The following is a 26,490-nucleotide window of genomic DNA, read 5'->3' as shown; positions in this document are numbered from 1 at the left end:
ACATTTATGCAAATCATTTTAAAGCATCTTCATTTACGATAATTTAATTGAATTTTTTTTTAAAGTTTCCAGGAATAAGTACATTGGAAGGATTCTAAGGGAAAAACAAAACAAAACAAAATATATGAATAGATGAAATACCCTTTAAGATCTCCAGTCTGTATATGTGTGTGTTTGTGTGTGTGTGTGTAAGAGAGGTAGAGAGGCAGTGCGTTTAAGTATAGAAGTAAAAATATTTCAATATTTTATTAGGACACAAAGAATTGCTAAAATTGAGAATGGAAAATGAAGATATAATTTACATAATGTTCTGAGACATTTCAGTCATTGTTACAAAGCCTTGGTAAAGCAGAAAATGCATATAAAAAATAAGAGAATAAGTCATCTAGAGATGACTTCTAGATTTTGTAAAATTGCTGTTTGTAAAAATTAAATAATTTTAGACTTTCAATTTTAAAATGTTTATTCTTTTTGGGGTACAACTTTATTGGTTACAAAATTTGGTAAACAGAAATGTCCACATTATATAAAAATTTAAATATTTTCAAACTAAAAATTTTAAGTACATATCTACTTGTACATGTGTACTTAGATATCTAACATATATAGAATTTGGAATGAAGGATATTATATGAATGCATATTATTTTATTACATTACTTGATATTGCAAATGTCCCCAAAATATAAATTTATATTGCTAAATATGCAAATATTTTACATAAATAATGTCTTCTGTATAGATATATTAGTTCAAAAAATTAATTATTTTGAGCTACAATATAAATTAACATAAAGAAAACATTTGCCATTCTATTTAGATATTTTTGTTGTTACCTCTTCATATGTTTTTTATATGCTAGTTACAGACTTACTAAATCCCTTTGATGCAAGCTTACATTAAAGTATTTTATTAAAATTAGAAACTTGCAATAAATTAAATTTACTTGCAATAAATTAAAACTGAAGCAATATTAAATATCTCACAATTTGAATTTTTGTAATTTACACTTTCATGTCTTTCATATTATTGTGTCTTTCATATCTCTTGAATCAGCTATTTTATTACATGTGATGGATATAATTTATTGCAAACTAATACATGCACATTTGAATATGTTGATAATTTGCCCAATTGTTCACTTCTCATTAATATTATTACTATTATATTCTTAATTACTTTAGCTTTTTTGCCTTAACACTTTTCTAAAGTTCATAAAAGTTTGATAGCCCAAACAACTGACAAAAAGGAAGAAAATAAAGTATTTATATGTCAACTTTGAGAATTGACTGTCCTTCAAAGAAACATTTAATTTTATTCAGATATGCAGAAAGCTCCATACTGAATATCATTTCCTAAGAAGTTATTAATTGAATTAAAAATATTTACTCTATATTTTCCTTGCATCTTTAAGGTGATTTTATTGTCCATAGCATCTGATAGAACAAAGATAAATACATGATAAATTAAAAACAAAATCCTAGAGGAAGAAAATAAATAAAGGTGATACATTCCTCCTAAGAAGTTTAACATTTTAAATGTTCTGGAATGAGCAACTTTTATTTTCCTCAATCTGAATGGTAGAGATGGCCAACTGGTCTCATAAGTATTTATTTTAGAGACAGTTCAATATATACATTGTGATTTTAAATTTTTCGAATTTTTTTCTCTTTTGAAGCACTAAGTAGCAAAGCACTTTTAAAGTCCTTTCTGGCCCAATATTCATGATAAGACAATTTATATAATTCAAATATGCCTAATTCTCACATCCTTACCTCTGTTATCTTCAAGTTCTAGGAGTTCTGCAAACATTGACATTCAAAATTCATGGTAAACGCATGAGGACGAGGAGGAGAGATGGTTCTTACTTTGCTTCCCAGGCTTCTCCTCAAACATGAACATGTGTCACAGTCCTCTGAGCTGGAGATACTTGCTCGTTTAGTACCACACCACCAGCATGTCACTGCTTACAGAATGCTATTTTGGGTTCTCTGAGTACAGCCATGAACACTGAGCCTTTTGTGCAAAATATCATAAGGGCACTCTGATGTCCGTTCATAGGCTTGGATTAAAATGCAGACAGCTCCAGCAAGTGGTATGAGCTATTTTTTTTTTCCTTTTTCCTAACAACAAGCGAAAGGAAAATAAAGTACTTATTGGTTTGAGGTGATAAGGAGGGAATTCAACTTCTGTAAGAGAATCCTACAAGTGGAAAGGACATGCCCTCTACTTGGGGATTAGCTGAAGAAACAAATGATCAATTTAAAACAGGCACAAAAGTTACTAAAAAGAGAAGAGCTTTTCCACTCAGCGTCTATGCCTTCTGGCTGCTTCTTAATTCAGTCTTTCTGCTCAGGAATCTAGTAAAATACAGAAAGAGAGGGCAATGTCTAAATTAAACTCCTTTTCTTCTCCTTGGTTTATCTATTACCTAAATACACTTATTTCATTAAATTTATAATTAGATTCTGTTATAGCTATTATTATGAGCTACATAATCCGAAGTTATGTGTTGATTACTAAGGCTGTTTTTAGTTAAAAAATTTTTTGTACCAAATTAGAGAGGTTCAGAAATAATGAACAGCACTTACGGTAAAACGGTGCCAAAATTATGACTGATGTCTAAAAAACTTAATATTTTAAGTTTTACGTATGCAATTATTGTAAGGAGGCAACCACAGATATCAGTAAGATACAGTGTTGGGACCGTATGCATGTTCACTGCTTTTCATCATAACAGGGAAGGGTAGTAGGACAGAAATTACAAGTAATGTCGGTGAGAGCTAAATCGACTACGTGATGTCTAGTTCAGGCTTACTTCATGTTTAAATTCACAAACAAGCTTTATTTGTTACCATTTGCTACATAAATGTTACATGCCTCTATAACCTGAGTCAAAACCAAACATAAGCGTTTTTCATTAAGTTTTTTTTTTTTTAATTTAAAATTTTAAAATTAGGAACACAGGAGATCTACCTTCTTTGATTGTAAAGTACTTAACACAGTTTGTAAACGGCAGGCAGGATGTGGTACAGCCGATCTCAAGAAATATTTGTCTTGCACATGCTGAGACTTTACACCCATTGAGCAACTCCCCACACCTCCCTGTCCGGGCCCTGTTAACCACCATTCTGCTCTCTGATGACTTTAGATACCTCATGTGGGTGGGATCATGCGGTATTTCTCCTTCTGTAAGTGACACGTCATTTGCACGATGTCCTCTAGTTTCATCTGTGTTCTAGTGTGTATGTAGGAATCTAACTTTTTACGGGATATTGTCTCCTGTCTCGATATCACATGAAGCTCCACTCTGGGTTGCAACTGTGCTTTTTTTATCTGTACGTGTATGTTCAACACTAGGTTCCAGGACTTGTGCTGTATGGCATGAGGGCCCAGGTCAGCATTCGCTACGCTGATTATTGCATCAGGAAAAGGAAAATCACAACTGCAGAAGTTACACTGAGACAGGATAACGTTTTCTAAAGAACCTAGGGTCGGAACTTATGTATGTCAAGTAGAATACGATTAACAGAAATGTGTGATTTCATTAAATGGAAGATATGTTATAAAACACCTATGCAAAGTGGCCAACTAGATTTGCTTTGAATATAGACACAAAGTACTTCCTTTTCTTTTTTATTTATTTTTTGAGAGAGAAAGAGTGAGCATGAGCTGACAGAAGCAGCCGAGGGAGAGGGAGAGAGGATTAGACACAAAGTTAGTCATTACTTAAGAAATGTTTGTCCTCCCTGGAGGGTAAGAGGGATTAACATCAGATTGGCTGGAACCGAGCAGTCTTTATATCTATGCCATAACCCAAAACGTAGACTGACCTGGACTGATGAGACTAGTCATCATATAAATGCAGGGATTACTAGAACTGCATTTTCCTCACATCAGAAAAAAAAGTACATGAAATCTTTCCCATACACATAAAGAGCAAGGAATTGTGAATAGTGAATGGCACATGACTGTGTGAGAATGGAGAGTCTCAGAATTAAGTACACAATTACACAAATGAGTGTCAATGCTGTAACACGAGCATTACTGGAGGTCTTCACACCACCGAATAAGCATGAGGGAGGGTGGGTGATTCCTGAGACACTCATGCCGCTTCATATATAGAGAAACATTCTGAGAAATATACAGAAACATTCTAGTAAACAATCGTCAGCTTCCCCATGCAATCTGGGTAGATTCTACAAATGTCTTCTGCCAGAAGGCTGAGGATCAGAGCCGGGAGTTCCTGATGCTGTTAGCTAGGATTGTATTGAGTTAATCTAAATCAAGATTTGAATTAAAATATTATAATTCGGGACGCTTTGGTGGCTCAGTTGGTTAAGCAGCTGCCTTCGGCTTGGGTCATGATCCCAGCGTCCTGGGATCGAGTTCCACATCGGGCTCCTTGCTCGGCAGGGAGCCTGCTTCTCCCTCTGCCTCTGCCGGCCATTCTGTCTGCCTGTGCTCGCTCTCTCCCCCCTCTCTCTCTCATAAATAAATAAAATCTTTAAAAAATATATATATTATAATTCATCAATGTCCGAAAGAGCCACTGATTTCTTTCTTTTTTTCTCCTTCCTTCCTTCCATTTTCCTAATGTTTTTTAAACCAAATAATTAAGAAATGTAAACCCACTGACAAACTGAAGACCGGACCAGCTAATGAAGGTCAGACCTAACAGTGGACGGACGAAAAAAACCACATATTATTCAGGTTCTGACCTGTCGCTAGAAGATCAGCCTTTAATCAGAAACTTCATATCTACTTCCTTCACAACATAACCTACTCAGGTGCCTCTAATTAGACACATAGGCTTAGTCCAATCAATCACAATCACGATCAATCAAACACAATCAATCAATCAATCACAATCAATCACAGTCCAGCTGTGGCCAGGACGATAGCATATAAGGTCTATGTCTTCATCACCATAATCTTGGAGCATACTATTTCTCGATAAATTTTATTCATGAATGGTTTTGGAAATAAAAAAACCTCACGATACATGAAGATAGAAAAATTCAAAAATGTCCAAAAAGGCTTAAATAGAAAGGAAATGTGACACATTCATAGAAAGATAAAGTAGAGTAAGTGTTAGTTGATCTGATGGCTTCACACCATTATTTATCCAGGTTCATTTGTTCTCTTCTTGTACTTAAGAGTAAATAATCTTTTCCCAAGAGCCCTTAAGACACTCTACCTTTGTCTTATTGGCTAAAATAATTATCTGTCCCCATATCTGAACAAAGTATGCCAAAGAGAAATGCTGAGAACCATTAATCCATTCCTGCACTTATGTAGTAGAGAAATGGATTGATTTCTCCAATTCAGGGTGGGGTAGTTGGCAACCAACAGTATTCACTATAGACATGTGTTTAAAAAGTTGAAAATAAAAATAATAATTTCTGCTATGTATGATTTATAGATGTTATTCTTTACTAATAGTCTAATTTGTTGTATTGTCTCTCTTGTTTTAAGAGTATGCATATATCACAATGATAAATGGGAGAAACTAAAATAATGATTAAAACAACAATAAGAGAAAACACTAGCTAATCCATATACTTCAAACAATAACAAATTCTTTTTTGCCAAGCTCAGTAAAACTTGGCTCCTGGTAAAGAAACATTTTTTATTGAATATGGTAACATGTTATAGTGTCTTAAAAGATTTATCCTTGAAGTTATATTGGCAGCAGCCACTAGTTTGATATAATTAAAATTTATCTGTTTATATATATCCATATTTCCTTCTTTTATTTTTGTTTTGTTTTGTTTTGTTACTGTTTTCTTCTGGGAGAAGGCCTTGCTTTGGAGCTCCGCAACCAAGGAATACCTTTGTTTGGTTAAACTATAACATAAACTACATCATAGAGGAAATTGGCAAATTAATAGATACATAAATAATGAAAGTTCCCATTCTATAAAATGTATAAAATACTGGAAATCAGAAGTATAACCCCAGAAATGTAGAATCATCATCCTTGACTCCTAGCTCTAGATCTATTAGTCAATCATCTATTATTTTTATTTTTGCAAAACATTGTGTTAAAGTTATTGCTATACAAAGATAAATAACACTCTGACCAAACCATTTCCTGAAAACAAAAAGCACAAATAATTTTTAAAGTATCAAACAGGAATAAACCAAAATGAAAACCCAATAGAATCACATGGGAAAACAGGAAAGTCAACCTTCACTGAATATGTGATGAAATGTGAAATATGTGTCACTTTGTCAGGAGCTGATCATAGAGAATTTAAGAACTTAACAGCTTGTTTGCAGCGTGAGTTTTACTGTACAAGCTCCCTGAAATATAATAGTATCTCTAAGACATTTCTGCATTACTAAAGATTTTGCATATATCTATGAAAATAAAAATCCTGCTTAAATGATATATATTTATATTAGTGGCACATGTGTGGCTAAGTCAGCTAAGCGGTCAACTCTTGATTTTGGCTCAGGTCATGATCTCAGGGTCCTGGGATCCAGTGCAAGGTCAGCAGGGAGTCTGCTTGAGGATTCTCTCTCCCTCTGCCCCTCCCCCTGCTTGTGTTGCACAATCATCCGTGTTCTTTCTTTATCTCTAAGGTAAATAAATAATTTTTTTAAAAAAATTAACTAAATGTAACGTGCTCACTGGAAATTAACAGTGTTTTAATATTAATTAAACAACAAGCTTTCTTCAATCAGAATTTGCAAACTAAGAAGCCCATGTGCCAAGTCTACCCAGCCTTCTGTTTTCATTAAAACAAAAACAAAAAACATTTTACTGGAGCAGAGCCATTCCCATTTGTTTACAGATTGTTCAGATTGTCTGTGGTTGCTTTCATGCTATAATGGCAGAGTTGAGCATTTGTAACAGAGGCTCTTGACCTACAAAACCTAAAATATTTACTATATAGTCATTTACAGGAAAACTACCAAATCCTGCTTTATATTCATGTGATACAGTGACTTCAAACGTTTATACTCTGGTTTACTTAAGAATTAAATTATATACTTGATTAATCAATAAATGTATGTATTAATACACATAAATATATAAAAATCTATATAGAAGAAATCATCTTATTCTATTTTATCTTGTCTGTCACTGAGTTAATGAATCAATATGGTGGAATGAAAGTTTTTTAAAAATAGTTTAAATATACTTTATTGCAATGTAGAGTGTCAAGGCATTTTCTTTAAGAGATGTTATCCTCAGAATGGGGCTGTGCATATTTTTCCATAAAACACATTCCTCACATGTCTATTTTCCAGTTTGTATCTTAAGAACCAAGAAAGAATTAAAAAAAAGAAAATATGGAGTCATATATGTGCACAAACCTTTTTATAACAGACTATTTTTAAGAGCCATTTTTGGTTCAAAGCAAAACTGAACTTACAGTACAGAGAGTTCCCATATTCTTCTGGCCCCCACACATGCACAGTCTTTCCCATTATCAACAACACCAGCCAGAGTGGTACACGTATTATAATCAATGAAACTACACTGACACATCATCATCATCCAAAGTCCATGGTTTACATTAGGGTTCACTCTTTGTGTTGTACATTCTGTGAGTTTGGACAAATACACAATGACGCATGTCTACCATTAAAGTATCATATGGAGTAGTTTCACTGCCTGCCAAATCCTCTACAATGCCCTTTTACCCCTCCCTCACCCCAACCCCTGGCAACCACTGATCTCTTTATGTCTCCATACTTTTTCCTTTTCTAGAATATCCTACAGTTGGAATCATGGTATGAAGCCTCTTCAATCGGCTTCCTTTACTTACCAATATGGATTTAAGATTTAGCTCATTTCATTTTATCCTTAAATAATATTCCATTGTCTGGATACATCCCAATTTAACCTTTCAGCTTTTGAGGGACTTCTGGGTTGCTTCCAAGTGGTAGCAATTATTAATATAGCTGCTATAAACATACATGTAGAGGTTTTTGTATGGACATAGATTTTTCCAGATTTTTAAAAAATATCTATTTTAAAGTGTTTTCATTCGTAGCATTTTAACACCTTGCTTTTATTAAACATTTCCACAAAATTTTCTTAGATTTAATAGAAAAAAATAAGGGCTTGTACCTTTCAGACATATTTCATTTGTTTTATTTTGTAGATTTGTATTTTTCATAATAAGAAACCCGGGAAAAACAGTTTTGCAAACAGAGGTGGCTGGCCCTTTGTGTGGTTAAGAGCAAAAATATGCTCACGAAGTAGAAGGTGTTGTGTCAGGTGCAGGGTGTTACATCATGCAAAAGAAACAGAAAGCTCCAGTTATTCCATTTTCTAGTACATATGGGATAGCTGTACTATGGTAGAAATACGCATATTATCTTACTTCATTCTTAAAACATTCCTTCCAGGTAGTTGTAAGCCCTTCTTTACATCTGAGAAAACATGAGACAAATAGCAGAGCCAGGTCTTGAAATGTCACAAAGTCTATGTCGTACTTATTATAATACAATAATCCCCCTTTACTGAAGGAAACTAAAAATATTTGAATTCTAAAATTTCCATAGGAACAAAGTATTTTATGTACATCATCAAAGATCCTATAGTCATTTATCTTTGGACTCAACTTATCTTATACAATTTCCTGTGGTAATATGAGTAGAAGGTCTTGTATGCAATGAATGGTAATTCTCAGAACATCCCCTTCCAGCAGCAGTGGGTTAAAGGATGCTATGACACTTTTAGGTGACATGGAACTGTCAGGCATCATGATATATGCTGGTTGCTATTCTTTTTATCTTCATATAAGGCATGAGGAAATTAAAACTCAGAGAATGTCACACAGTTAGAATGATTTGCAGCCAGATTTCAAACTTCTGTCTATCTGATGCCAGAAATGATATAGTTTCTACTCTAATACACTGTTTTATATTTCTGAGTGAAAGTGAATAGACAGTATTCATTCATCGAAAGAATGTTTATTGAGTGTTACTATGTATGATGCATTGTGCTATAAGTATACAAACAAACAAACCAAAATACTCTTGTATGGCCATTCATACAAGAATCATTTCATCAACAGATACATGAAAAAGTGCTCAACATCAATGATCATCAGAAAAACACAAATCAATACTACAATGAGATATCACCTCACATCTGTCAGAATGGCAAAAATCAACACAAGAAACAACAGGTGTTGGCGAGAATGTGGATAAGAAGGAACACTCATGCACTGTTGGTGGGCATGTAGACTATACAACCACTCTGGAAAGCAGTATGGAAGCTCCTCAAAACGTTAAAAATAGAACTACCCCATGATCTAGTAATTGCACTACTGGTTAAATATAACCAAATACAAAACCACTAATTCAAAGGGATGCATGCACCCTTCATTTACAATAGCCAAATTATGGAAGCAGCCCAAGTGTCCATCAGTTGATGAATGGATAAAGATGTGATACACACACACACACACACACACACACACACACACACACACACGGAGGAATATTATTCATCCACAAAAACAATAAAATCGTGCTATTTGCAATGACATGGGTAGAGCTAGAAAGCATAAGGCTAAATGAAATAAGTCAGAAGAAAAAGAGACACCATGTGTATGTGGACATCAAGAAACACAATAGATGAGCAAAGTGGGGAGGGTAGTGGGAGCAGCAAATCAAGAAACAGACTCTTTTATGCAAGTTTTTATTTTAATTCCAGTTAGTTAACATACACTGTTATTTAGTGTCAGGTGTACAATATAGTGATCTAAAGGTTCCATACATCAGACCCTTAATTATAGAGAACAAACTGAGGGTTACTAGAGGGGAGGGGCTAGGGAGATCGATTAAATAGGTGATGGGGATTAAGGAGTGCGCTTGTGGCAAGCACTGGGAGGCATCTGGAACGGCTGGATAACTATATTGTACAGCTGAAACTAATAAAACATCATATGTTCAAATAATTTAGAAATATTCATGGCATCTATTAGTTAAGGGTCCTTCATTTCTTAAACTCTTAGAAGTGCTGTGATAGGTTTATCATAGAATACTACAAAAGCAACAAAGATATGGCTTAATCTACTAACCTTTTTTTTTCAGCTATAGTATGGAGACAGGAAAGCTTTCCAAAAGGGACAATGATCATATTGAGCCTGATGAAAAAGTAGGTCTATTTACATCAATAAAGGTAACCATAAATGAAATATCATAACAAAGAAAAACATCTTAATGGAATGTCTAAAAAAACTGGCATACTTGGATTTTTAAGGTGGATGTTGAAAATGTTATGAGTTAAGCATGAAAATACAAGCAGAGGAAGAACATGGAGGTGTTGGATTTAGCTCTAAATATGTTTAAAAATTTGGGGGGAAAGGATTTGACTAGATCTGAATTTTTGGAAAGTGATTTAGAGAACAGTAAGAAGGAATGATGTTCAAGAGTGAGGGTGGATACCCATTTATGAGACTTTGTAGTATGTCTCACATAAGATGGATAAACATAAAGATAAGTGCTAAGTCACTAGCAAAAGAGATGAAAATGACTTGTGAAGGTATTTATCATTTATGCACTTGGGGATTTGCTAATCCCAGGTAGTAAGAGAAAGAGGAAGACTGTTTTCCTGCAGGTTTCTAGATTGGCCAGTTGTGAGAAGAGTACAAAAAACATAGAATGAAGTAGGACAGGTGGGGGGTAATACATTTTGGGTATGGGGAGAGACTAATGTAGAAGAGGCAGGAAGAGAAGAGAATGATGTTTTAGGCAAGGGATGTCACTGAATTTATAATCAAAATGGTAATAACTGAAAAATATAACAACAATGAATATCCTCACCTGAGAACACAGTACAAGTTTCCATTTATTTGGATTTCTTTAATTTATCTCAGCAATGTCTTGTAAATTGGTCTTGAATATATTTTGTTAAATCTGTCTATACTGGTTATGTAGTTCTGACATTGGATCTGGTAGCTTTTTTTGTAGATGTCTTAGACTTTCCTACCTAAATGATTAATTTGAGAATAAATGTGTACTTCTTCCTTTCAAATCTTTGACTACTTTATTTCTTTTCATGCCTTGTTGCACTGAGTCAAACAGCCAGTATATTGTAGAATACAAATTCTGAGAGTGGATATTCTTGCCAATTTGTAGTTTAAGGGAAAAATACTAAGTTTTTCATGATTAAGTTGTAAATACACCCTTTAATTCCTAATGTGTTGAGATTTTTTTTTTTTTTACCATAATGGAAGGTGTAATTTGTCACATGATTTTTCTGCACCAATTGAAATTTATCAAACATTTAGCCTACTTTATTCTTTCAATGTGATCAGCTACATTGATTAATTTTACAATGTAAAACAAATTACAGACCAAGGACAAATTCCACTTGTTAATTATAAAGTGAGAATTTTTTTTTATACTGAGAGATTTGATTTGGTAACGTTCTGCTAAAGATTTTATCTATGATAATGTTATTTAGTGTTCTTGTGATTTTTTTCATATTTTGCTGCAATTCTGATCTCAAGAAAAGGAGTTGGCAATTGACTGTTCCTTCTCTAGTTCATGAAAGACCTTGTCCATACTCAGTACAATTTATTCCTAAATGTCTGATAAAAATTACCGATCATTTGGTGACCATGTAAGTGTGAAGTTTTTCTGTGGGTATTTTAAGTTTTAAGGGTGGATATAAAGATATAAACATTTTCTATTTCCTTTGAACCCAGGTTGAATAATTTGTGTATTGTGAGGAATCCACTGAAGTTTTTCCTTTAAGATGCCAAGTTTATTGGCATTCTGTTTTTCACACTCATTATCTATTTACTATTTAGAGAATCTCTAAGGACATATCTTTTTCTTCTGTGGTGTAATATAAATTATGCTCTCTATTACTTTCTCGTATCATAAATAGAAGTTTACCAATATTATCAATATTATGAAAAAAAATCCTTTTGTTTCTATTGATTTTTCCTATTGCTTCTATTTCATTGATTTCCATGCTTATCTTTATTTTAACATTTTATTTATTTATTTATTTATAGACAGGGAGAGCCCACATACATGGAGTGCAGGGGTGAGGGAGAGAAAGAATCTTAAGCAGGCTCCGTGCTCAGCAGGGAGCCCAGAGTGGGGCTCCATCTCACAACCCTAACATCATAACCTGAGCCAAAATCAAGAGTCAGAAAACCAACTGAGCCACCCAGGCGCCCTATTTTCATTCTTCTCTTTATTGTTCCATTGTCTATTTACTTTGGGTTTGGCTTGCCATTTTTTGAAAGGGTTTTTTAAAATTTTAAAATTTTTTTTAAATTTCTGTGAGAGTGAAGAAGGAGAGACAGAATCTTAAGCAGGCTCTATGCCCAGTGAGGAGCCCAAAGCAGGGCTCAATCTCACAACCTTGAGATAAAAGATCTGAGCTGAAATCAGGATTTGGAGGCTTAACTGACTCAGACACCCAGGAGTCCCTCGAGAGGTTTTTTAAAATAGGTCACTTACACCATTAATTTTAGACCTTCCTTCTTTTTCTTTTCTTTTTCCTTTTTCTTTTTCTTTCTGTCTTTCTTTCTTTTTTAAGGCTTTATTTATTTATCTGATAGAGAGAGAGAGCACAAGCGGGAAGAGCAGCAAGCAGAGGGAGAGGGAGAAGCAGACTCCCTGGGGAGCAGAAAGTCCGACTTGGGGCTCCATCCCAAAACTCTGGGATCATGACCTAAGCCAAAGGCAGATGCTTAACTGACTGAGCCACCCAGGCGCCCCTTCATTTTTTTTCAATATGAAAATTTACTGCTGTATTATCCATCTATAATATAGTCATTCATTTTTGGATTCACATCTCTTATTTGATTTTCTATATACTTATTCTAATTTTAGAATTAATAATTGTTATTTGCAGGAGATTTTGCCCAACCACTAAATCTTGGATTGAATTACTAGAAGCCTGACACTTGACATTTGCCTGTATTTATATACTAAATTTTATGAGCCTATAGATAGGGAGGATATAAATTAATATTTATTTTACCTCAACAGCTCTTATGTTTTCCTTCCATGTAATTATTTTAATTAATTATCATGACATCCCCATTAGGTAGACATTTTTCCCATGATAGGGTTGAGTAGACTGCAGGTCAAATCACTTCCTCGAAGTTAAACATTGAATAAATGACAGAATCAAAATTCAAGCAGCATGATACTAGAACTGGTGATCAAAATCTTTGGAGATTCTGTGAAGGGTGACTAAGGAGTTAGAAATGCACATGTGTAAGCAAGAGTGCATAGGACAGACATAGCTGGTTTGCTTTCAAATGACTCAACTAAATTACCAGATAGAAGACAAATCTGGATATAGGGATGAATAACATGTAAATTGTGGAATACTCATAGCAGTGATATCAAACACCTTATAAGTACCATTTACATACATCTAAAATTAATTTTGTTGCTTTAAACACAGATTCCCTATGATGTATCTATGATTTGAGCTAGGCTACTGATACAGATTTTCAGATTGTGTAATAAATACTTCGGGGGCACTGTCACACTAACATTCTCTGAATACCTCTTGGGGTGTGTATTGTAAGTACTCTGTACTTGTAAGTACTCTGTATTGTAAGTACTCTGTATTGTCCTGTCAAATCCCAATGCCAGACATTATAAATATCAAAACATGACTTGGATTGTGTTTTTAGCACTTTCCTCTAAAAAACAAATTGAATGTGCTTATTTTGAAAGATTGGTTATGTACTAAGCCAAAATCAGAAAAGAAAGAAGAACAGATGAAGACATTACAGTATAGTATGTAAAAAATTTCCAAGGAGTCTCAAAACCACAGTCCCCGTCTTAGGCCTACAGATTAAAAGGCCTGGATATATGGTTCAGGGTGGATACTGTGTGACAGTGTCCAGGCAGGAATAGCTCTTCAACTCATAAAGTTTCCATTTCACTTCCTCAAAAACAATGATTTTATTAAAATAATTAAATAACATTGACCAAATGTTCATAATTGCTCATTTATTGCCCTCTACTTTGCCCTGATCAAACTTCAGTTGGACTTATCTCCTACCTAGGTGTCCCTGACTCTCTTCACCCCTAAACCTAAAATGTGGATCATACAACTTTATCAGTTTTTCCCTACATCGACTGACCACAGCAAGATGCTTTTCATGTCACACCCTACAGGTCATTACCCCTTGGATGGCAAACTTCCGTAGAAAAATACCTGTAAATCTTTGCTTACCCCTTCTTATTTTTTTTTTCTTTTAAAGGCCTTTTTCTTTCTTTTTTTTGTTTTTTAATTTTACTTATTTGTTTGACAAACAGATAAGAATAGGCAGAGAGGCAGACAGAGAGAGAGAGAGAGAGAGAGAGAGAGAGGAGGAAGCAGGCTCCCCGCTGAGCAGGGAGTCCGGGGCTCAATCCCAGGACCCTGGGGCCATGACCTGAGCCGAAGGCAGAGGCTTTTTAACCCACTGAGCCACCCAGGTGCCCCAGCCTTTTTCTTTTATTGAGACACTGGCACATTTCTGAACTCAGAGCCTGCTCTCTACTACCATAATCCTACTTCTTAATAAAGTTTCCTCTAATCTAAGTCTGGATTTATTTTTCAATTTGAAAGTATAAATCCTAGTTCTAATCTATCTGGCATAAGAGTGTGGACATGCTGTTTGGTCCAAGCCACTGGTCAGATGCCACTGGTTCTCTTTCTAACTTCCTTTTTGAGCATTTGCTTAGATTCTTTAAAAATTTTATGTAATTTAGTTTTTTGTGTGTGTTCCAAAATTCATTGTTTATGCACCACACCCAGTGCTCCATGCAATACGTGCCCTCCATAATGCCCACTGCCAGGCTCACCCAACCCGCCACTCCCCTCCCCTCCAAATCCCTCAGTTTATTTCTCAAAGTCCACAGTCTCTCATGGTTTGTATTTCTCTTCAGTTTATGCCAAATCACTTCTTCTTTCTTTCTCCCAATATCCTCTGTGTTATTCCTTATGCTCCACAAGTAAGTGAAACCATATGATTATTGACTTTCTCTGCTTGACTTACTTCACTCAGCATAATCTCCTCCAGTCTTGTCCATGTTGCTACAAAAGTTGGGTTTTCATCCTTTCTGATGGCTGCTTAATATCCCATTGGTATATGGACCATATCTTCTTTATCCATTCATCCGTTGAAGGGCATCTTGGCTCTTTCCACAGTTTGGCGAATGTGGCCATTGCTGCTATGAACATTGGGGTACAGATGGCCCTTCTTTTCACTCTATCTGTATCTCTGGGGTAAATACCCAGTAGTGCAAGTGCAGGGTCATAGGGTAGCTCTATTTTTAATTTCTTAAGGAATCTCCACACTATTTTCCAAAGTGGCTGCACCAAGTTGCATTCCCACCAACAGTAATAAGAGGGTTTCCCATTCTCCACATGCTCTCCAACACTTTGCTTAGATTTTAATATAATCTCCGTCATCTAAAAAAAACTCTTTTTTTTTTTTTTGATAAACCCATTCACTTTTTTATTAGTTCTCCCTGGAGCATTTATGGTTTTAAAATTTACTACAAAAGGAGGACTCCATAAGCAGAGAGGATATACTGACATAAGAAACTAGTCTCGGTTATTCCAAATATTGCAAAGGATAACATACTACTATCACAAATTTTAAATATTGGTAAAAAGAATGAACAAAAAACCCCCAATATCCTAAAAATTTAACTAAATAAAACTGAGTGGAGGAGGGACAGAAAACAATGTTCTTTCCTAATTAACACTGAAAGTAAAGATGACAGTATTCTTTTTTTTTAATTTTTTTATTTTTTATTTTTTTTAAGATTTTATTTATTTATTTGACAGACAGAGATCACATGTAGGCAGAGAGGCAGGCAGAGAGAGACAGAGAGAGAGAGGGAAGCAGGCTTCCTGTGGAGCAGAGAGCCCGATGCGGGGCTCGATTCCAGGACCCTGAGATCATGACCCGAGCCAAAGGCAGCAGCCCAAACCACTGAGCCACCCAGGCGCCCCGATGACAGTATTCTTGAAAATAGAAATGAAGTAAAACCCTAAATAAGGAAGAAAACAGTCCTCTGTTTCAGAATTTCTTCTAACTCACATTAAGAAAGCAAACAAAATTTTAGGACCGTGAAAAAACTCTGTATGATAATCTAACGATAGATACATGTCATTATACATTTGTCTAAACTCGTAGACTATACAACACCAGTGTGAGCTCTACCATAAAACGTGGATGTTGGGTAATCATGATGTTATCAATGTAGGTGCATATTGTAACAAACTACCCTTCTGGTGGGGGATGCTGATAAGGCAGGAAGCTGTGCATGTACAAGAACAGAGGTTAGATAGGAAATCTCTGTACCTTCCTCCCAATTTTGCTGTGAAACTAAAACTGCTCTTAAAAAAGTTTTTAAAGAAAAAAGAGAAATACTCAATATCATCGACCAAACCAAAACACTATGCTGCCCATCTTGATGAAATAAATTCGCTGTGTCAGAGTCTGTTGAAGAATAGATAAACACGTCACCAGAAGTAATTTTGTAGGTAAAACGACTTGTACTTTGGAATAAAAGGACTAAAAAGGCTACTATTGTGCCTATTACAGCAATTTCATCAAGTCGTATCCAGAAATGTTGATAGATGTTGAGAAAAATGTCACTATCATTGCTCCACTAGATCTATCCTAATGAAATGCAAGGCTTCTGGAACTTCTATTTTTACATGTCATGAAGTTTTGCATTGGGGGAAAAATGGAAATCATTTGGCCCTTTGGCTTCTGTATTTTTTATATGCTATAATACTATCAAAGAATGATAGTGTATTAGTGATTGAGACAGGAATGAAAGATGTCATGACAACACAGAAGTATTCTAAGTATATTTTGAGTTAAAATGTAAAAATAAGGGACCTTATGCTAATATAAGACTTTTTGGTGTGGCAATATAAAATATTAATATTTATAATGTTTTTCTCTGCCCAAAGCATGCTCCCTCTGAATTGATTTGTTCATTTAACAATGTATATGATCAGCCTTATATTTGTTTTTATGATGGATTGAGGACATATGGAGAAATTATGTTTATTTTACCTCAAGTTATATTTTTAAGTTCTTGCATTATTCACACCTAATACAATTTTGCAAGACTGATACAGAAAGAAACAACAACAACAACAAAATAAATTTTCTCTCGTAAAGCACAAAGGAAACTCTCATGGATATGTAAGTTAACCTCAACCCTTTCTCTTCATAGCGGAGCTAGATTTTATATACTGGAATGACCAGCCCCACAGCTTAATCTGGGATAATAATAAGAGAAGGGATAAGCACAGAAGCTTTCCTTCCAGGCATGAGCAGGTTGTCTTGAGCACATCCCATAGTATTAAAGGAACTCTCATCAGTGCTGACCAGCTTATAAATGTTACAGAATTTCCTATTTACTAGAACACAGTTGAGACAATCATGGGAAACAGGAGTGAAATGGATTTCAGTAGTCAGTTAATCAACGAGGTAATTCAATATAAACATCCACATACACCAAAACTAGAGGTTGTATTTTATATCTGTGGCAGACAGTTAGTTCCATATTAAAACCATGGATTTTATTTCCACTGTAGAGAGAACATATATGTATGGATCAAAACTTTTTTTTTTTTTTTTTTTTTGCACTGGTAGTAACCATTCATATTTAGACATTGGCTTTCTTTCAAATTATTTACGCACCTTCCATGCCTAGTGGCTTGTCAAATAATTTTTATTAATAAATACTGTTACTTCCTAGAGACTTGTAAAAAGTTTCTATGTATGTTCTTCTGTGTTGGCTGCAATTCCATCTGAGCACATCAGACTCTCCTTCCCGCCACAGCTGGTAACAGAAGCACGCACACGCGGCATGTGTGACCTGTACAGTCCCATAAGGGCCTTTTCGTAGAAAGACCCCAAACTCGGTGCAATGTTCTGCTGTAACCATCTTTAAATTATAAGTAACTTTTGAACAAGGAGATCTGTATTTTCCTTTTTCACTGGGTCTGACAAATTGTGTCATTCATCCTGAGAGTATTAGATTATTTTTACCAACCATAATTCTGATAACTTCATTCTCTTGCTCAAGCATTTCTAATACCACCCTAATCATGTTTAGAAAATCCAAAGCAAAGTATACTCTGGGATTCAATACTACACTTGCAACTTCTACCCATATCTCCTTAAAATTGCCTAACTGACTCCTGGAAGCTTCAGTACAAGCTTCATGTTTTCCAGTGTGCTGTTTTTATTTAAACTGTTACCTGTCTGCATTGTTTTTTACCCCATTTCTATTGTCCAAATGTGTCAAACACACTCCTAAATGGCATCTTCTCCATTTATTCTTATTTGAGTCCTATCTTAAAGAGCAATCTCCCTGCTCTCCATTTGCCAACATTGTTTCTACACAGAATTGCTGCACTTCAATTTCTTCACTGTATTAGAATATCTATTGGTGATTGTATTTAATACTAGGATCTTCTGAATATTGGGGGACTTATTTTGTGATCTCACACAGCTCTCCTAAGCAGCTCTTCTCCAAAGCACTGACTCAAGAATCCAAGTTGCTTCCATCTTGCATCTCTGCCTTCTGGAAATTTTTAAATAACTTAAGTGTATAGCAGAAGAGAAGAGAAAATACAGGTTTTACAAAATATTTTTAAGGTAAAGGCTTGGAAATGTCATACCACTTGCACTCACGAATCGTCATTAAGTACTTGGTCTCTTGGTCCCAGCATAACTGGAGAGGTGGGGAAGCACAGCCTCCATGTACTCCCGGGAAGAGGAAACAATGTGATTGATTTACAGTACGTTAACCTCTGCCAAACTTGAAGGTAGAGAATATATCCAATGCACTTTCTTTCCATTTCGTATTACCTCAGCCACATCTTTGGATTGTAAGACTTATGTCAATATTTGTTGAATGGATGATTCAAAGAATTTAGAGGTCTAAATTCCCTGAAGAGTCCTGAAAATCTTATCATTTATGTTCACTTAGCCAAACGCACAGCCTGAAACATTTATTCTTAAGAATGACTGCCTCCGGTTTAGAAAGTTTTATCTAATAGAAGAAAGAGTCAAAAAGAGAGCACACCATTTCAAAAATGTATATTGTTTGAATCTGAAAAAATTTGCAGTAAAGATTTAATATCTAATTACTGCCTTATATGAAAATATCCATTTCTTTAGAAGACAAAAAAATAAGGGCAGGCATGAAAGTAAATACAGCAAGTTGCTTATGAGTCATTGGAATAATTTATAGAGGATTTAAAATATAAGAAAATAGTAACTTCTGAGATCTAGCAGGTGATACAAAGATGAGTATGTACTGAGCATAAATATAAAGAGATGTAAAGACCAATACACACCTAGTATATTATTATTATTTTTTAAATTTTTTATTTTTTATAAACATATATATATATATTTTATTTCTTATAAACATATATTTTTATCCCCAGGGGTACAGGTCCGTGAATCGCCAGGTCCACACACCCCACAGCACTCACCAAAGCACATACCCCCAACCCCCTTCTCCCAACCTCCCAGCAACCCTCAGTTTGTTTTGTGAGATTAAGAGTCACTTATGGTTTGTCTCCCTCCCAATCCCATCTTGTTTCATTGATTCTTCTCCTACCCACTTAAGCCCCCATGTTGCATCACCACTTCCTCATATCAGGGAGATCATATGATAGTTGTCTTTCTCCGCTTGACTTATTTCGCTAAGCATGATACGCTCTAGTTCCATCCATGTTGTTGCAAATGGCAAGATTTCATTTCTTTTGATGGCTGCATAGTATTCCATTGTGTATATATACCACATCTTCTTGATCCATTCATCTGTTGATGGACATCTAGGTTCTTTCCATAGTTTGGCTATTGTGGACATTGCTGCTATAAACATTTGGGTGCATGTACCCCTTCGGATCACTACATTTGTATCTTTAGGGTAAATACCCAGTAGTGCAATTGCTGGGTCATAGGGCAGTTCTATTTTCAACATTTTGAGGAATCTCCATGCTGTTTTCCAGAGTGGTACACCTAGTATATTATTAACACTAGGTGTGTATTGGTCTTTACATCTCTAGTGTCTAGAGACACTAGAGACCTCAATATTCATGATGTACTCATTATATATGAGGTATATGAGACTCTCCAAATGCCTGATGTTTTCAATCTGCCATCCATTAGGGGGATTTTTTTTTTTTTTTTTTTTTTTTCTGGAACGGTCTTCTACTCAAGAAACATACAAAAATACAAGCTAATTGGCACCTTCCACTGAGGCCAGGTTTGCATGTTCCTGAAGCTCTCTGATATAAAGAGTGTGTATGTTAGTCCCAGATACTGTCCATTATTTGAGTCACCTTGCTCGGTCCTCAAATCTAATTCACATAACTACATTGTCAGGAAGACAGCTGATATGGGAGAGAAAAAGAACATGACTTACGAATATCATAAACCATGATTCAAACAGCATGATCCTTCTACTCCACTTTCAACCTATTCTTACTTGATCTGTTTCTTTAATGTAGAGAAGAAAAGAGATCCAAGGGATTTGGGGCTCTTCGACAATATAGTTTATGATACGTAGAACTAGCAAAGAATACTGGGTTTTTAAGAAGTTAAAAAAAGAGGGGGGTCGTGGGTATAAAATGAATAACAAAAGTGTGTCACACGTTATTGACAGACTACATATATCAGAGGCATTCCTGATGCTGTTGAGAGATAGTTCCTTGGAATAGTGGGGCTGACAGCCCAGCCAAACTGAATAAAAGAGTAAATACAAATACTTTTTTGAGGAATTTTGCTTACGGAGTGAAGAAGTGGGTTGGTAGCCGGAAGGGAGTGGGAAGCAAAGGGAGGGTTCGATTAACAGAGATGAGTGAAAGAACAGAGTGGGCCGGACTCCTCATCGTGCTTGGCATCAGTAAAATATACTTAAAATGGAACTGTCGGAGATTCACTATATGTTAAATCACTGGGTGCCACTTACTGGCAGATTAAGAAGGGCTTTCTTTTAAATATATGCTCTACATCCAGGAAAAGTGGCTTCTGAGTTGAAGAGAGACATATCTACCAAGGTTCAGTATCTTCTTCAAAACCGTCATTTAACATAGTTCTGACTTAGAGTGTCTGAATTATATCGCTAAGAGGTAGGCGGAAACCAGCCCCTTGGAGCTTCACGTCTCTCTCTCTAGCAAGATCACTCTCGCACTCATGAACATCCTGTTTTGTGTAGTCACATGGAAGTTCCCTATCCCTATCCCTAACGTGCAGAGGGTTATGGAAGTGAAATCTCTCCCTACTAGGACCATGATGTGTGCAGTTCACTTGTGTCTAGCCTACACCCACCCTCTGTTCTTCTCTTCTTGTAAGTTCATAATGTCCGTAATTGTGAGAAGCCATGTAAATTACTTTACTCATCTTCAATATTTTCAGGACTCTGAAAAATAAGATGTTGTTCTTGAGCAAAAACTGTTCTTCCCTGCAGCTGCCTGATTCCTGCTACTCTTCAATGTATCAGTTTGCGTGCCCTGCCTCAGATGTCAGAGTTCATATGAAATCAGCCAGGACATGATGCCCTGTCACCCATTGTCTGAATTAACTATGTTGACTGTATTAACAATGCCCTAATTAGCAGTGATGGAAAATAACATGCATTGGCCCAATGAGGCCCTCCCTTTTTCAGATTGTATTTTATAGGGTTGTGTGAATTTCTCAAAGTACAAAAGTGTCCTTCCTTTTCCATTTCTATTTACCACTGCAAACAACACCCACCAGGGATAGTAGGAGAAAATAACTCTTTTAACTACTAACTTCTATTCATTCTCTTCTGGTGCACTGAACACAGGAAGTAGGAATCAGGAAATATTACCCTTGTCTTCCAGTTACTTTTCTGCATAAAAAACCATTCAACTCAGTTAAAGAAAACTACTTTTTTTAAAGAGTAAAAGACAAAGATTTTCACAGTCTCTACTATCCTAACAAGATTGCAGATTTCTTTGTTTACTTCTAGTTTCTGGTCATGTGAATTGTATCTTTCTCTAGTTGCAATCCAAGTTTAAATAGTGTTTTCTATCCTAGTATATATCCTAAATATTTCCCCATGCTACTACACAGGCTTCTCGGCTGTAACTTTGCCTCTAGAGCACTGCATGAAGTACACGCCCCTTAAGTTCCCAAGCTTTGTCCTTTGGTTGGTCTTTTCATATTATTTTTAACTGTCCACAGTCATAATTATCCTATTCATGCACTTAACAAATATTTACCAAACCACGGTCATAGTAAAGATTTAAGACTGCAACACCATTCTGGAAAAGTTATGGTTGAACTTGTGGGAGGTCTCTGACTCAGAGCGGCTTGCAAAATGAGCCTCACAGAAATGGGTCTGTGCTATGAGATTTGTCTTGGTCAACTGCTGGGTAGAAGAAGCCTCACAGAGTCAGGAACTTGGCATCAATATGGTGGTGGATCCAGAATACAGAGGATCTTAGTGGGGACTGTCTGGCAACTGTGTTTTGCACAGCAGGAAATCATATGGGGGATTTTCATGGCCACCACAATGACCATAATTAGAGTTTATGGGAAGCTCTTTACTTCCTCCCTATCAAAAATATATAGACTCATAAATTAAATATTAAACATCAAATAATATGTATGGTATATATTTGTAAAATCAAGTCATTTACTCAATCACTATTTGAATTATGATTTAAATAGCATAGCCTAAAAAAGGGAAACCAGAATGTATTCTCATCATTGTCTATCTTAAACATTATTTTTACCCGAAACCTCCATCAGGAGAGTGGGACTTTCCACCATCATTGTCTGTGTTCTCTGCTACTACTGATCATCACTTCCCATCCAAAACTCTAGTGCATCAACTGGGTTGATACACTTTTTCTGCTGAAGCATGAGGAAGAAAGGCAGTAAAGTTTCTTTCCTGTAAAGCCTGATTTAAGACTAAAATAAAAGGTATACAAGCTTTGAAAAAAGTCTTTACATAAAGGAAAATTTTACTATGGAATTAAAATTTTGAAATGATAAACTTAAAAAATCTAAAAATCTTAGAATTTTCTTTGAATCTCAGGAAGATAAGCACATAGAGCACATAGATTCTTCTGAATAGGCATCTTATGCTTCTTCCACTTCTGACCCAGCTCTTTTATTTTCAAGATTTTTTTTTTTTTGCCTGCACTGCAATTGTGTATTTATTGTAATTTTGTTTGATAGCAAGTATTGTCAAAAGCACTCACTCTAAAGTCAATGGTACTTTCAACAACTTAACCTGCACTTCATATTAAAATGATTACAGTGCACTTCACAAAGGTACACAAACCAAAGTTTCTGCATATGAGAATGAATGTCTTAATTTATTAGTTTTGATGTTTACACTTGAACTCTACACTAAATAAGAGGCACTTGACTTAGCTGAATATTTTATATTCAATAATGTATCCAAAATATGAACGCTTATAAGATGTAATAAAGGCAGTTCTGTGTAACAAGCAATAACACTATTTTTTTTATAAGATTGGCAGTGGGCCATGTGAGCCTTCATACAGGGGAACATCACGGGGTAATCCAACATGATGCACTCTGAGGCTTTCTAACATTCTGGGTTTGTTTCTGAGTATTCCTGTATTAACATTATATCTAATGTCAATATTCAAGAAGATCCAAATAAAAAATTATTCTGCACAAAAATAATTCTGCACAAAGTTGTGGAGAAAAAAGAATACACACTGTAGCAGATTTCTCTTCTTGTTCAAATAAAATTGGTGTTTAGTCTAGGCCAAAAAATGAAGTCTGGGATAAAATTACATTCATGGGAGTGAATTTATATAATGCTACTGAATCATAACCTCATTCACATGGAACTGTACTATACTAAATCAAAGGGAAGCTGAAGAGTATTTAATTTTAAATATCTGGTCAATTCAAATATTACTAAGTACATGCTTTTATTGGAGAAATACATAAAATTATTTTAATTAAACAGCTGATAGTTTCTTGATAAAGTAAATTCAGCTTCACTGCCATTAACTGTTTTGATCTGTCTTACTAAATTTTTGCTTTCACTATATATTATAAATAATAGATTCAGTTCCTAGGAAGCAACTTAACTTGTAGAGATTGATTTATGTCCAAGCACTTACTTTTTTCCATTTTAATACATCTTCTAGAAAATCCCAAGAAGAACATTTTCATGTTAAGAAAATCTGCAGCAAAAGTATTTCTAACCTAAACCAATGAATAGTAGTTGTTTTCTTCACCAGTAAAATTGATAGCTACAATGCAAGCTATATTTTTTGCTCTGTACTCTCTTGGTAGGTACTTTTGCAACAAGATAACAATTGCTTCACTGATTGCTTCTCACTGGGAAACACACTTAAATGGGAAATGCACTATCTATGCAGTTTCTGTGTCTAAAAACAACATTGTCACTGGGGGAAAAATATGTAAAATGTATTACTTTAATATTTTGGGGAAGTTGTGCTGGCATACAGAAGATCAGGGATACTTGTTTGTACCCGAGTCCACAGTACTCTATGGTATGCCTCCTCTTCTGGTGAATTTTTCCCTTTACTACGACTGCATTTTCCTTAAAACGAACCACAAACAATAATAGGTCCTATGTTAACAGTTTCTTCTGCATGTGATAATAATGAAAGAGATATTTCTGGATTTAAAAATTCATACTGGACTATGACTAAGGCCTAAAATAATTAACATGGAAAATAGCATTGAATAAAAATATGCACTTTTTTCCCCCCTCCCTGGACTAAGTGAGTAATTTTCAGTAAGTAGTTGTATCTACTGAAATAGATTCAGTCAGGCTGTAGTTTAAAAAAACAACTACAAAAAAAAAAAAACCCAAATTGTTAAAAATTAGTGGCTTAAAAATAAATGATTCTTTTTCTGAAACCCACATTTTATCAAAGGTATCTGGGACTCTGCTTTGTGTATATTTACTCCAGAACTCAGGTTATCAAGGCAGACACTATATTGAATGGATGCCTGCTGTCAGGGCTGGGGTAAAGAAGACCGATAGCTTGTCCACTGGTTCTTTAAATTTCCACCTGGACCTGACAAATGTCACTTCTGCTCACACTTTATGGGCTTCAATGGAGCAGGACAGTGAAATCAGGTTAGATTCCTAGAAGGAGAGTCAACGATATTAGAGGGCCAGCCTTAATGCCTACCACGGGGTTACCTACCTGTACTTCCAAAATTGGTCTCTTCTCCATATAATATACAGACACATTCACTCATTCCTCTAAGAAACAATGCAAAATTCTCATCCAGTGCTTCGGTTCAGATTCTAGAAATGCTGTGATAACTATTTTTTTTTTTTTATCATGTTCAAATGGACTCCTCTTGGTGCAGAGACCTACATACTAGAAAGATAAGTTTCCTCAAAACTCAAAGCAATAATATTCAATGACTGGATAGAGATGAAGCGCACAGTACACTTTCGAATTTGGAAAGAATCATGGATGCACAGGGAAGTCACTAATTCTAGCAATCTAGAATCCTCTCATGCAAGCATGACAAGAGCCCTAACCTTGGAGATGGGAAATGCTCCAGGGCTAATCTTAATTCTGTCCCCTAGGTAGGAGATCACCCATCAGGCTTTTTCCGTAGATGTCAGCATCATGTTCTAGCAGTGTCTCTTTATCCATTATTTTCCCGAACCGTGTCTACACTGAATTGGAGAATATACCTTTCCGGGACTGAGCAGATTTCTTATCCCACTTCCTGCCTCTAGTTACCTGGAGATCAAAGGGACATTTTAAGTCTTAAAGAGTCACAGTTTATGCTGGCTTGAGAGTGGTGGTGGTAGGTGTTTTAACATTACAACTCTCTCAAAACCCAAGCTGGATTGCGATCTATGTGATTCTAGTTAGGTCCAATGCCAATAAGTACGTCCACAGTTCTTTCTTAAATCTAATTCCTAAATTTGCTGCGTATTTTATCTTTCTCACTCCAATCATGATAGGTCTGAGGAATTTGAAAAATGTTTTTTTCAGAGCATGATTAAAATTGAATGCCTATTAAAACAGTTGCACTGGGTGATATCAAATGATTTTATATAAATGGGCAATTAAAGAGTTAATGCCTATTACCAAAAACCAATATAACAGTTGGAAGATCACTTAAATTTTTCCAAATGTAGTGAAGAAAATGTAAGTGTTCACAAACCAAGAAGAATGAATTGCTGATCTTAATCATGTTTTTGTTAATACTGTGATCATTGTTGTGTGAGGTTATATAAAGGAAATAAATTTCTAGTACAGGATTTTCTTTAGTTATATATTTGATCTTCAAACAATGATGTAGTTCTGGATCTCCATATTTTATCTTTAACATTATTACTGTCAAATAAAATAAAAATTGGAAAGGTAGATAATTTTTGACCATGTTTTTCACACGATGACTGTAACATAATTGTAAATGAAGCCAGATACTGAGGGCTATGATATAATATATATCAACACATGAGAACAAAC

General features: G+C 35.2%; 1 protein-coding gene across 1 annotated transcript in view; it reads right to left on the bottom strand.

Moving 5' to 3' along the window:
* Positions 1-1,921, bottom strand: part of CDH19 (cadherin 19) — a 96,418-nt gene extending 94,497 nt beyond the window's left edge. The window contains exon 1 of the mRNA XM_059140272.1: positions 1,775-1,921. The gene's annotated coding sequence lies outside the window, so the exon portion shown is untranslated. The remainder of the gene's footprint in view (positions 1-1,774) is intronic.
* Between the last annotated feature and the right edge of the window lie 24,569 nt (positions 1,922-26,490).

Source organism: Mustela lutreola, chromosome 11 (genome assembly GCF_030435805.1).
Source record: "Mustela lutreola isolate mMusLut2 chromosome 11, mMusLut2.pri, whole genome shotgun sequence".
Lineage (NCBI taxonomy): Eukaryota > Metazoa > Chordata > Mammalia > Carnivora > Mustelidae > Mustela > Mustela lutreola.
The sequence above is the reverse complement of the archived record's forward strand: the minus strand, read 5'-3'. Positions and strand labels throughout refer to the sequence as shown.